Below are 14,808 nucleotides of genomic sequence, written 5' to 3' on the forward strand. Positions count from 1 at the left end.
TCAGACCCACGCTCAGATCAGACCCGCGGACCCGCACCGTCAACATCGAATCGTTCGACACAACCCGAGGCAAGATCCCACTTGCTTAGATCTGAAATTTTCTATTATTAAGAATTATCTGTAATTTTAGATCTGTTAATAATTATCTATGTGGGCTTGTTGATGAAATTGTGATTTATCTGTTTATGTTAATTTGTGATATAATTATCTGCGTGGATTTGATAAATAATATTAAATAAATTGTAATGATATGATAAATAGTATTTTTAGAATAATTATAATAGATTAAAAGAATTTATTTCGGCAGTGGAATCATTTTTGGATAATTATATTAATTAGAAAACATTTATTTGAGAACGGATCATTTAGAAAAATTATAATAATTTAAAAGGAATTATTTTGGAAAAAGAATCATTTTTGATAATTATGATGGTCTAAAGCAATTTATTTGCAAAAAGGATTATCTCTTTTGGATTTAAGTAATTTATGATTTTATGTGAATAGTTTAGAGGGCTGGATAACAAGATATTGATGAAACCAGACGGCATGTATGTTTTTACTGTTTATGATCACATTTCACGTTTTGTATTTGTTTAATGTATTTGACATGTCAGCTATGTATTGTCCATGTTGTGTTTGAGAACCCTTAGTAGTTCATGACTTAGTGGCCTCGTGCGTCATGAACAGACCTAGTGACATGTGTGAGTGTGTTGACTGAGTTTAGGTGGTAAACCAGAGTTTCAGTGTGGAATACGACTGTTGATTTAGAAAAACGAGAAGAGTTGGGATGAGGAAGTTAATGTTCATGTGCTTGGATGTCACTATTGATGTATCTTTCAGCTCGTGCCAGTGAATTCGTGTAGTCATTGGGGTTGGTTTGTTGGGTTAAAGTGAATTCGTGTAGTCACTTTAGTCTGTGACTTGTTTCATCACCTGAGCTTTTCCTAAGTTCGAACCAGGCCGAGATCGGATTACGTGTAGTCCTCTGACCAATTCGTGTAGCAGTATTGGATACACGTAGAGGATTTGTAAACAGTCAGTTATCTGGTGATATGAATGTTGACTTTATGTGAGATGTGGACCAGTGAGTTTAGGATGGCTAGTTACATAACCTCGTTTCTTGGCTAAGTATGAATTCTTGTGAGAGGTAGGCCAGTTGTTTTTCTTTTCATATATAGATCGGGATTAATATTTAATTATCTACAATTTGAGACATATGGTATATACATGAGGGTTTCCTTATTTGGATTATTTTGTTCGACGTACTACGTCTCGAGTTGTAGATTTTTAAGTATTAATTCCATCTAGTGTATGATCCTATTACTTGGATGATTATTCTGATCGCTAGCTGCATGATCTCGTTACCCGTTTGATTTTTGGATTCCCCTGATTATTATATTTTAGTACTGGATTGCATTTTAATTTTGTTGGATTTCCAGTTGCACGTTCTTTTGTCATTTCGGTTTTTGTATCGATTTCTGCTTGGGTTTTCGATCGTTCTATTTCCTTTTGTGGGGTCTTTCTGTGTGCGATGCACGCTGACGTACACTTGTTTTCTCTGGTGTACGTCAGACTTAGAGGAAGAATAGGTTCAACTGGGAGATTGTCAGGAGCCAGAGGATTCTTAGCAGGAGTGCCTTACAGATAGAGTTGAAGAATATGCCGAAGTTCAGTATCTCGTCTTATTTGATGATCCTAGTTGTTTTGTAGCCTTTTCCCTTCTATTTCTGTTGAACAATGTATTTCATATTTCTTCGGTATTCATTTGTTCAGATATGTATAAGGGCATGTTGATCCGAATATTATGTCTTGGATGTTATCCCATTTGTGATATGATATTTTTTATTCTGAGTTTGTCTATTATATTCTTCCTGATTGTGATCGGGGATCTGTGACTTCGCATTGTATTTATTTCTAGACGCTTAGCGTATTGGATTGAGAAGAAAAGAAATAAAAAAATGGTAGTGTATATTTCTTCTCAATCTAATACGTCGCGGGCTTGTTCACTTTCCGATTCCCTGGCATTTTGCGAAGCGGGGCGTGACAGGTTTTAGTGGTGGCCCATGCAGGTCATGATCCCGAGTCCTCACTAGTTAGAATATAACTGACAATTTAGTGGCATATCATAATTCATCCGTGAGACTATTCTTGATCCCATATCCTATTTTCTTGATAGATTTTGTTTCGTCCCTATCTTATTGTTGGCCTTCTTGTTTTGATGATGTTTAACAAACAATTTACTTCTAATGTTGTTTGTCTAGTGTTTGTGTTTTCGTATTTATTCTAGGCAAACAACGTGTTGGAGGATGGATGGAATCGAGCCTTAACGATCATATCAAATGGAGGTTGGTGGAATTGTGGAGTGAAGCAACGTCAATTCAAGTTAAAGATCCAATTACAAGATTCTTCCGCAAAGTTTACCAAGTCATGATCATTGAAGACCTTCATCAAGCTTGGGTATATTTAGTATAAGTTTATATTATGTGTGTTTAATACTCTAAGCTCAATATCATATACACACACAAATATTGGATTTTCTCACAAAATGAGCTATTTTGAGAAAACTTTGTGATATTGTTTTATTGACCATGTTTACTTTATATTCATGTGTTATAATGTTTATGAAGACATTTCATAAAGTTTCAATATGCGTTTAAACTCTTTTTGTCAAAAACATGTTCTTAACAAATTCATATTAATGCATGTTTTTACAAAATAACGAGTTTTCACAATTGAGAAATGAAAATTCAAAATTTATTTTTGTAACATGTTTGTTTTCATGTTTATAAATATTTTGCAAAGTTTCATCAAGTTTTAAATTGATTTGTTATGTTTAATGGAATTTACAAAATCATGTTTTTGTTCGTGCACATGTTCGTGCATGTAAATCATGTTTTTGTTCGTGCACATGTTCGTGCATGTTTTACAAAACAGATGATTTTTTATAAATGGGAAATGATATTCAAGAAATTCTTTCTTTGACATTGCATGTTTTACAAAACAGATGATTTTTTATAAATGGGAAATGATATTCAAGAAATTCTTTCTTTGACATGTTTATCTACATGTTTAAAAACTTCCCTCAAAATTTTAACATTTTTGGAGTTGATTTACCATGCCCAATTGATTTTACAAAATCGTGTATGTCAGCTGATTTTTAGAAACTGTATATCTGTGTTCAAACATTTATTTCTCTCAAATTAGAAATGATTTTTCAGAAATACTATCTCTAACATGTTCTTATACACGTATACAACCTTCTGTCAAAATTTCATAATTTTTGGAATTGATTTACTATTTTTAATTGATTTTACAAAGTCAGATACACAAATTTCCAGAATGATGGAATTTGGGGTATTTTGGTCTTTCAGCCTATAACGGCTAGTAACGGCTAGTTTTAGATATTTTCGGTTTTTGGGGGTTTGTGGCTGATTTTAGAGGCTATAAAAAGCCCTCAACTTTTATTGTTTCTTATGGATGTTTAAGAGAGTTTTAAAAAGAGTTTTACAAGTTTGTTGAAGGGTTTTTAAGTTTGTTTGTGAAGAAAATTCCACAAGAGCTTGAGGAGATCATCTATTGAAGTTTGAGCTTCCAACTATTCTCCCTCCACCTCTTGATCTATTGAAAAGTTTTCTAAACTCTTATCTAGCTTTACATTTGCTTAGTTATTTGATTATCTTTCTTTAAAGCTAGTTTTTATATTGAGTTTAGATTTGATTATATTATCTCATTGTTACACACACCCATATTAAGCTTATTGTATTTTCATACATAGTATATTTGGGTTGGTGAGAGTTGTAACAATTGAGTGTGAGCTTTCATTGTGTTCTCATCCATAGTAGAGAACAAACATTTATTATATTAAGCCTAATTGTGAGGATACACATTGTAATACACTTGTACACCGAGAGGAGTGTGTGGTGAGAGTCGGGGATCATCCCAAGAGGAGTGGCGTCGGTTGACGAACCTAGGGAGAGGTTGTATCCGAGCACTTGAGGGAGACACGTCTAGTTCAACACTTGAGAGGGTGTAGAGTGGGATTACAAGAGTGTTGAGAGTCGGGGATCGTCCCAAGAGGAGTGGCGTTGGTTGACGAATATAGGGAGAGGTTGTAACCGAGCACTTGAGGGAGACACGGCTAGGTCCAACACTTGTGAGGGTGTAGAGTGTGATTGCATAGTGTTTGTTGTGTGAGAGTTTTCGGTAAGCTTGTAAACCGAGTGTGTAGAAGTTCCGGCTTCCAAACCGGATTGTGATAGTGGATTTCTCCCCGGGAGTAGGGAGCGGAGACGTAGGACGGAAGGTCCGAACTCCGTGATCATATTATGTGTTTGCATTGTTTATTTGCACACTATCACATTTGTAGTTTGATTATATCACCCTTGTATTAGTTTATATATCCTTGCATATATATTTCATCATATAGGATATATCTCATTGTTTACATTGCTTATCCTAGCTCATATATCTTGTGGTATTTCATACTTGCTAGGATAACTTGTTAATTAATTTTAATCGGTATTTAATCGGATTAGATTAGCATAAGACCCTAATCACCCCATCTAGGGTCTAACAATTGGTATTAGAGCTTAGTGCTCTTTGATTTAAGGTCTAATCTTTAATCGGATTAGATTAGCATAAGACCCTAATCACCCCCCTTCTAGGGTCTAACATGGGGATCGAGCCTCCTTGTGAATAGCAGGTCTCTCCTACACAAACTTGGCATGTGAATCAACCCGTGAAGAAGCCACAGTAGTGGATTTGAGATCTCGTGCGAAGGAATGGACGATGCTCTTCTTCTTCAACAGCTTCACCTAAAAGGACAATTGTCATTTTGTTAGGACATGTAAATAAGACCTCCCGCCATGACTCCTTTGGAGTCATCGGGAGGCTTAAACAAAGCAAATAGATGAGTCTAGGTGGATAATCACCATTCTCATAAGTGAGCCTGAGGAAAAGAAGGAGTCCAACACACCTGTCTCGACGGCCTCCTTATCACCGTCAGTCCTCATGTCTCGAACATCGCAGACATCTTCATCGGAGGTCTCCTCCTTGTCATCAGCAGGTAGGATTTCCTCTTCGTCCTCCACTATCTGTTTGCCCTTGCCAAAAGACCCGGTAGACTTCTTCCCCCTGGTGGCAACCCGAAGTTCTTCTTCTACCTCCAGCTCCATAATATGCTTTAGCTTCGCAGGCTCGTTGGCAGCGATGAGCCACTTGGAGCAAAGAAAGGTAGGTTGTGATTCATGCCCTGCCATGGGGAGATTGAAGATGGCGCCTATGCAATATGCCACACTCCAAAACCACGCTCGAACACCATCTATAAGACTACCCTTAGTCCTCAACTCTCGACTCGGATTCCCAACGTACAGTTGGTTGTAACCAAACTGAAGAGCGAATCGACACGACATGTAAGGCTCTATGTGATAGTGCTCCTTCACACGAAGGATGAGATATCCAGGTCGGATGCTCATCATCCACCGAAAGCAACCCACATCAAGGATAATATGCCTTGTCCTTAGCCTCTCTTCATTAATCAGCAGATCATTATAATGGCCAGAGAATCTAGGGAAGCATTTGAAGAACTCCCAACATTTGTGGATGTAAAGCTCTTTCCTCACCTCAAAGAATAGTTTCGCTCCCCCATGTGCTATCTTCTAATAGCTGTAGGAGGGGAATGGAGGGATCTGCGATGCTCGATACTAACATTAAATTAGGACGATGAAGGACGAGCCGCGCCATCAGATAAGTATACGAGAGCTCGACTTTGACAGGAGGATTCCTGATTGATGGCTTACGCCCCGCCTGTGTGAAGCCAGAAACTAAGTATCGAAGCCAACTATGTATATTAATGACCATCGCTAGAAGTAAGGAAATGTCCTTTTCATAAGCAAGCTGTATGGTAGGGAAGAGAACCTCTATCTGTAAGGTGGTGGAGAACTGATATGGTATGACGTACTTCTTTAGCCAAATGACGATATATCCTGCAAGAAGAGTCATGGGCCGAATCCGCTTCTGTGCATGCCATAGGAACATACGAAACTTAGTCCTCACTAGAAACTTGCCCTCGGAAGTAGAAATAGTATATGTTTGAGCACCAATCTTCTCAATCTGGTTATTGATCTCTAAGGGAGTCAAAGGATCTAACTCACCGATCGCCTCATCAGAATCATCCTCTAGATGCTTAAACAAGTAGTCAGTAAATTGCTTCAAGCTTAGCTATGGGATTTCTTCTTCGCCAGGAAACCTACGCCAGCTAAAGCCGTTTGATAATGATACGTAAGATCCCACAACGTGTCGTAAAGGTTGGGAAAGGTTTTCTTTAGTTGATTCAGCTGTCGACCAGGAGGAAAGTACTCTTGATTAGGATGATCGCCCATCAGAAGTCTAGAAATCTTTTACATCTTATGAAGAGCCAACCCTAACTCTCTGTGACGAGTTAAAAAGGTGTTAGTGTCGGGGTCATAAAGCTCCACCAAAGCCAGGAAATGAGGCGAGCTGATTTGTAATCCATACATGCTGGTGTGTATCGGGGTATATAGTCCACTATTCTTTAGATCCTCGGCCCAGTGTCTAAGAACGTAACTCGTCATACGGGTCCACCACTTCTTCATTAATGAGTGCACCCACCCATAGCACCTATATCCTAGCACATGGAATTTCCTACCCAGTCTGGCAAGCAGATTCCTCGCCGTATTGGTAATAATCGGCAACTCATTCGGCGATGCTACATCTTATCCCAGAAGACCAGGACGGAGTCCATGAATAGAATTTCTATCACTAGAACCCAGGGTCTTATGATGAGTAATGAACCCATAGTGGACTCGCTCATGATCATCTATTAGATGCCAATACCCGAAATAATGTCACGGTCGACCGAAATAATCGGCGGTCGACCGAAATGACGACGCGGTCGACCGAAATAACGGGCGGTCGACCGAAAACTCACAACGAGCTCAGCGGTCGACCGCGTCGGTCGACCGCCGAGCGGACAGAAACCCAAATCTGGGTTTCTGTCAGCTCGAAACCTGAAACGAAAATTTTGCAAATCTCTACGATAACAAGAGTTCTAAGGTTAAAAATCATACTGAACATAAACAACAACTCTCAGGCTTGAAATCTATCCTTCCAATATTATAAAAACATGAGAAACAATTTCCAAATCGTTTAAATGACAGTAAAAATGATTTAGTTCTTGTTTAGGCAAAATTTCAGATCTAGATCGTCATCAAACAGGTATTGGGTGAGTTTTTATAAACAAAAACCTCTGATTCATACTATTATACCATAGCTAATTCGTTTCTTAACAAAAATACTATTTTGGCTCATCCAAAACTCATAAAATCCAAAATAAAGATCATGGAAAACAGGGGTGAGGGATTTGGCGAGATGATACTCGCCTTGGGTGATGACGAACGTTCTGGAGATGATTCTCTTGAGATCCAATCTGCTGAAATCCCCTGGAACTCCTCCAAACTCCTCAAAAATCACCAGTGACGGCTAGGGTTTTGAGAGGGGAGAGAAAAAGGGGCTAGGGTTTACGTCTGAGGAGAAGAGAAACTCTCCTGGGTTGAGTTGGTATAAATACCAATTCCCCAACCCGACCCGAAACCCAATAGCCCAAAACTAAAAACCGTAAAAGAAAACAACCTGGATAACTCTCTGATCGCTGATCGGTCGACCGTACCGGTCGACCGCCACGGTCGACCGCGTCGGTCGACCGCTCAGCACAAAAATGCCTTTTGCATGCATTTCACCTGCTGGACTTATATCACTCGATATCTCTCATATATAAACACCTGTTGGGTTCCCAAACCCTGGTAAAATATATACATCATATATATGTATGGTTATTTATTATAGAAATTTTCGGGGTTTTACATTCTTCCCCCCTTAAAAGAATTTCGTCCTCGAAATTCGGAAATCATGCGAACTTGAAATATGAACTCTTAGATAACCTTATAGAGATATTTACACTTAACGATCTAAAATGGTAATATTCTCTTTATACTTAACGATCTAAAATGATAATATTCTCGCTAAAATCCTAATCTAGTGGAACTAGTACATCGGGCGAAAAATCCGAACAAGGAACCCCCCATACATATACCATGTGTTCCAAAAGATTAGATATTAAGCGGAAATATCTTCGTTCTAGCGTTAAATATAAACCTGACTAAAAATATAACATAAAGCAATATATATGATATGGTACGAATTTTATTTACCTGCTCAACCAAGTGTGGGTAGTCACGACGCATGTCCTCTTCACGCTCCCAAGAAATCTCCTCAATGCCTCCTCGGTTCCACTGAACTTTCACCAAGGGAATTACCTTGTTTCTAAGCCTCTTGTCCTCTCTGGCAAGAATACGAACCGGAATCTCAATAGTAGTCAAATCATCCTGAAGCTCGATCTCCGGTGCATCCAATACTCGCTGCTGCTCCTCATCATGCAAGTGGGTGCATCCAATACTCGCTGTTGCTCCTCATCATGCAAGTGCTTCTTAAGCATAGAAATATGGAACACGCTGTGTATACTAGACATCGATGCTGGAAGATCTAGTCTGTATGACACAGCCCCAATGCGCTCTAGGATCTGAAAAGGCCCAATATATCTCGGTGCAAGCTTCCCTCGCCTACCGAATCGCTGTACGCCTTTCATAGGCGATACCTTAAGCATAACCAAATCTCCAACCTGAAACTCTAGGGGTCTTCGCCTCTTATCTGCATAGCTTTTTTACCGACTCTGAGCTGCTAAAATCCGCTCCCTGATCAAAGCTTCCTTCTCAGTGGTCTGCCTCACTAGCTCGGGCCCAAGCATCAAGCTATCCTCCGGCTCGGCCCAACATATCAGTGATCTACAAGGTCTCCCATACAATGCTTCATACGGGGCCATACCGATCGCCGCTTGATAACTATTGTTATAAGCGAACTCTACCAGAGGAATATGATCTTCCCAACTACCTTGGAAGTCAATGACACATGCCCGCAACATGTCCTCCAACACCTGATTCACCCTCTCTGTCTGGCCATCCGTCTGGGGGTGAAATACACTGCCATAAGATAGCGTGCTGCCAAATGAGTCCTGAAAACTCCTCCAAAAGTGTGAAGTGAAAACCGATCCTCGATCCGACACGATCGTGTCCGGGACCCCGTGAAGTCGAACTATCTCCCGAATGAAGATCCTCGCATAAGTCTCGGCTGTATAAGTGGTCCTCACTGGAATAAAATGTGCTGACTTCGTCAACCGGTCCACTATCACCCAAACTGAATCATTCCCTTTCTTCGACTTCGGCAACCCCACAATAAAATCCATAGAAATATCTGCCCACTTCCACTCCGGAATGGGTAAAGGTTGCAGTGTCCCTGCCGGTCTCTGATGCTCTGCCTTCACCTGCTGACAGGTAAAACATCTAGCCACATAGTCTGCAATCTCTCTCCGCATACCGCTCCACCAGAAATGCCTCTTCAGGTCCTTGTACATCTTGGTAGTCCCTGGATGTATCTTCAGCTCTGCACTGGCTGGCATAACCAATCTACCCTTCATCCGTAATCCTCCATCTGCTCCAATGGTCCAGTCCACCTTGGGCTCTTTGGAAATCTCCCCCTTACGGGTTTGAATCCAAGAGTCCTCCAACTGAGCTCTGACAACCCTGTCACTCCAAGATGGCTGCACTGACAAAGCTCCCAAGAACACACTGGTTCCTCCAATCTCGGATCTAACATTAAACTGGCTAAGAGTGATAAGGTCTCTGTACAAAGAACACCTCAAAGCCGCAACCCGATGCCGACGCTTCCTACTCAAGGCATCTGCTACGACGTTCGCCTTCCCTGGATGATACTGAATCACGAACTCGTAGTCTTTGATAAACTCAATCCATCTCCTCTGTCTCTGATTGAGTTCTTTCTGGGAAAAGAGGTACTGCAGACTCTGATGGTCTGTAAACAACTCAAACTGCACTCCATATAAGTAGTGCCTCCATGACTTCAGTGCAAACACCACTGCTGCCAACTCCAAATCATGAGCGGGATAGTTCTGCTCATGCGCCCTCAACTGCCGTGAGATATAAGCTACTACCCTCTGAGTCTGCATCAAGCGCCCTCAACTGCCGTGAGATATAAGCTACTACCCTCTGAGTCTGCATCAATACACCTCCTAAGCCTGTCAATGATGCATCTGTATATACGACGAATGTCCTGTCGCTGCTCGGAATGGTCAAAACTGGCACAGTAGTCAACTTAGTCTTCAGATTATCAAAGGCCCTCTGGCACTCCATGCTCCATATGAACTGTACACCCTTCTTCGTAAGGTGTGTAATAGGCGTCGAAATCTTCGAGAAGTCCTGAATGAACTTCCTATAATATCCAGCCAAGCCTAAAAAGCTGCGAATCTCTGTCACCGTCTTCGGTGGCTCCCAATCAAGGACTGCCGTGACCTTAGCCGGGTCCACTGCTATACCCTCTCGACTGATGACATGGCCAAGAAATCTGACTTCTGAAAGCCAAAACTCGCACTTGCTGAACTTAGCATACAACTGATGCTCCTAAAGTGTCCTCAATGCTATCCGTAGATGCTCCTCATGATCTGCCTCCGATCTCGAGTAAATGAGAATATCATCGATGAAGACGATCACAAACTGATCTAAGAAGGGACGGAAAACCCGGTTCATCAAATCCATGAATACCGCGGGTGCATTGGTCAACCCAAATGGCATGACTAAGAACTCGAAGGATCCATATCGAGTAAGAAAAGCGGTCTTAGGAATATCCATCTCCCGAACCCACAACTGATGATAGCCAGAACGAAGATCAATCTTCGAGAAATACCGCGCACCCTGCAACTGGTCAAACAAGTCATCAATCCTAGGCAGTGGGTACCTATTCCGGATAGTGACCTTGTTCAACTCTCTATAATCTATGCATAATCTCATACTACCATCCTTCTTCTTCACGAAGAGGACCGGCGCGCCCCACGGAGAATGACTCCGGCGAATAAAGCCCTGAGCTAGCAACTCGTCCAACTGGGTCTGAAGCTCCCTCATCTCAGCTGGTGCCATACGATAGGGTGCGCGGGATATCGGGGCTGTGCCAGGCTGCAACTCAATACAAAACTCCACCTCTCTCACCGGAGGTAGTCCAGGTATGTCCTGAAAGACATCCTGATACTCTGAGACAACTCTAGTCTCCAATAACTCAGCACCATGATCCCGTCGCATCGCCTCCTCGATGTATGCCAGAAATGACTCCGCAAGTCGTTTGCCCTGAGAGGTAGCTACAATTATCTCGGACCCATCGGACGCTCGCAACTTGACTGTCTTCGCAAAGCAGTCAATACTGATATGGTAGGAACTCGGACCCATCGGACGCTCGCAACTTGACTGTCTTCGCAAAGCAGTCAATACTGATATGGTAGGAAGAAAACCAATCCATACCAAGAATAATATCGAACTCGGACATGAACAACCCTATCAAATCCACTATGAACTCCGACTCGTCTAGACTGATGGTACACCTCCTACAAACGCTCTCCAGAAGCGATACCTCACCTAAAGGGGTGGAAACAGATAGAGGGGTGTCTAGGGGCTGAGCTACGAGCTGGAGTCTAGTCATGAATGCATGAGAGATGAAAGAATGCGAAGCTCCCGAATCGAAAAGAATACGGGCGGGAAGAGAGTTCACAAAGAACGTACCCTCCACTACAGCTCCACTGGCGCCATGATCACGAGGAACCACTGCATATACCCTGCCCGTGGCTGAAGACTGCTCTGCTGATGGTGCTGGAGAATATGGGATAATCTGTCCCTGGGAAACATCCTGAACTGCCCGAATCTGTCCCTCAGTCCTCTGAGCTGCTGGCGGTGCCTCAAGCCTGTTCTGCTGGCCCTGACCTCTACCCTGCTGGCGCTGCTGCTGCTGGTGGTTCGGACCTTTGCCCTGCTGGGCTCCCGCTGGTGCGCTGCGGCACTCTGATGCCTTATGTCCGACCTTGTGACAGTTAAAACAGGATCCCTGAAACTTGCGCTGCTGGTGTGCTCTCTGCTCCTGCTGGGGTCCCCTTTTATAGGGGCCCTGATGCTGCTGCTGATGTCCCGAAAAACCTCTCTTGTTCTTGCCCTTGTCCCCACTCTGTCCGGTCTTAGCCTTCCCTTCCTTGTCTTTCTGAAACACAGAAGTCTCAATCTCCTGAGAAGTGACAGCCTCAGCTACCTCCCTGACTGAATAAAATCTCCTCGACACGAGGTATCGTCGGAGATTAGGGCGAAGCCCAGCCAAGAACATCTGAGCCTGACGCTCTCCTGTCTGCCACATGCCTGTGAAATGTAACAGCTCCATGAACCGGCTCTCAAAATCAGCCACTGACATGTCCCCCTGAGTCAATCGGGACAACTCAAGCTCCTTCCCGGTCCGTGCTGCAGAAGAAACGTACTGTCCATCAAAGAAATATATGAAGTCCTCCCACGTGAGGGTCAGCCTCTGCTCTGGAGTGAACTGGAGTCGGTACCACCTCCCCGCATCTCCCTTCAGGCTGTAGGATGCTAGTCTCTGCTTCTGGACTGAATCTACACCGAGTATATCAAGAATGTTGCTCACATCCTCCTTCCACTTAGGAGCTGCAAGAGGGTCTGGTGATCCCTGGAACTCGGGTGCTCTCATCTTCTGGTACCTCTCAACCATACGGAGCCAAGTCTCCTGCTCTGTGACTCTGTCTGGGACTGCTAAAGGAATCGCTGCAGGCGTGGCCTCTGGGGGTCTCTCTCTAACAGGAACGGCAGGTATCCCCTGCTGCTGAGCTACCGGTGGTGGTGGTGTCCGTGGTGCTATATGAGTCGTCACTAAGTCCTCAATGGCCGTCATCCTGGCAATGAGAGGAGCCATAAGATCCACCAAGTACCGAGGAGCCTGCTGCGGCCCTAGTGGTGCCTGCTGAGGCTCGGACTGAGCTGGCTGCTGCTCTGATGGAGTCTGCTATGACTCCGCCTGGGTAGCTCTCCTGGTACGGGGTCTACCACGACCTGCCATCTCTCTGATCATAAGAAAATAAGAGTCTATGAGTCAAAGTAGACTTCTATAAATAGCGTATCACAATAAGATTTTCACAACATATAGTATTGCACTAATACTTTAAACTTATACAAAAGTAGTGGTCAAAAAAAAAAAAAAATTCTCAGATTTTGAGATATACGCATATATCGTCCTCACTCATACTAGGAAATCCTTACGGTTGAGGTATACGCATAAGTCGTCCTCACTCATACTAGGAAATCCTTACGGACTCTATACATGAATCCTAAGAAACTCTGTCCTAGCTCCATGACTCGACATAGGATGATCCTAAGGATACTGGAACTAGAGCTCTGATACCAACTGTGACGCCCCTGGGTTCACTCAAGGCTGCAGTCCAAGGTGAAACCAAGAATGTCAAACCTGCTATGCACCACACCGTGCAATAACATGTTTCACCATCACAATTAACATCTATCTAGTAGAGTCAACAACTGGTGTAGGTACAAAACAGGTAAAAGACATTACGAGGAATACTGATGAAATGATAATAGTCACATAAATATCTCATCATCCAACAATACAGAAATACATAGTCAAGGTCTGAGTAGATCTGAAATACTCAACAAGTCTCAAATACAAATATCTGACGATAAGGAGATAAGGCTCACAGCCTTTACAACTTCTAGAATAACACCCTCAAATGTCTAACCTCACTATAGTGGAGCCCAAAGAAAATAATACATAACTAGAAAGTAAAGCTGAACACTAATGTGGTCCGCTATCAACCTGCGGCTCTCCGTGCTCCTGGCTCGTGACCTGGAAGGGGGAGGGACAACGAGCGTCAAAGCGCTAGCGAGTAACATCACAACCGACCCCAAGGGAAAAGGGCTCGTTGTATAAGAAAATACAGATAATGTGTATAATAGATCTAAAATCATTGATCCTACTAAAGAGGGTTCAAGTATTTAGAAATTTACAACACGAGCATAGGTACGTCGAGCGAAATAATCCAAATAAGGAAACCCTCATGTATATACCTTGTATCTCAAATTGTAAATCTCTAAACACCAAACCCGAGGTTCTAGTACAGAAACAATAATAAAAGAAATACAGCTATTCCAAGGACTTCTATAAATCACAGTCCAACACGAGGACTTTCATAATTCACAGTCCAACCCAAGGACTTCTATAAATCACAGTCCAACACGAGGACTTCTATAAATCACAGTCCAACACGAGGACTTTCATAATTCACAGTCCAATCTCAAGGACTTCTATAGATCACAGTCCAACACGAGGACTTTCTATGGATTATAGTCCAACACGAGGACTGTGAAATGATGAAAATATCGCTGAGATACATAGTGAATTCTATCTATATCAATTCACAGTCAAAACAGTGTATATATCCATATTTGATACCCTCAGGTCATCTATTGTGCCTAGGTACATAACAAGACTAAATACCAAAGTCAGATAGTCTAGTCAAACTCCCAAACCTGAACAGAACACTCAAAAATACCCAGAACAGGGAAAATATCACAGACAGAGCGTCGGTCGACCGACTCGGTCGACCGATCTCTGATACTAACCTGGCGGTCGACCGAAATATTATTGTGGTCGACTGAAATAATCGGCGGTCGACCGAAATGACGAAGCGGTCGACCGAAATCCGAAATAATGTCACGGTCGACCGAAATAATCGGCGGTCGACCGAAATGACGACGCGGTCGACCGAAATAACGGGCGGTCGACCGAAACCTCAAATCGAGCTCAGCGGTCGACCGCGTCGGTCGACCGCCG

The sequence above is a fragment of the Asparagus officinalis genome, chromosome 9, assembly GCF_001876935.1.
Source record: "Asparagus officinalis chromosome 9, Aspof.V1, whole genome shotgun sequence".
In the NCBI taxonomy this organism is placed as follows: domain Eukaryota; kingdom Viridiplantae; phylum Streptophyta; class Magnoliopsida; order Asparagales; family Asparagaceae; genus Asparagus; species Asparagus officinalis.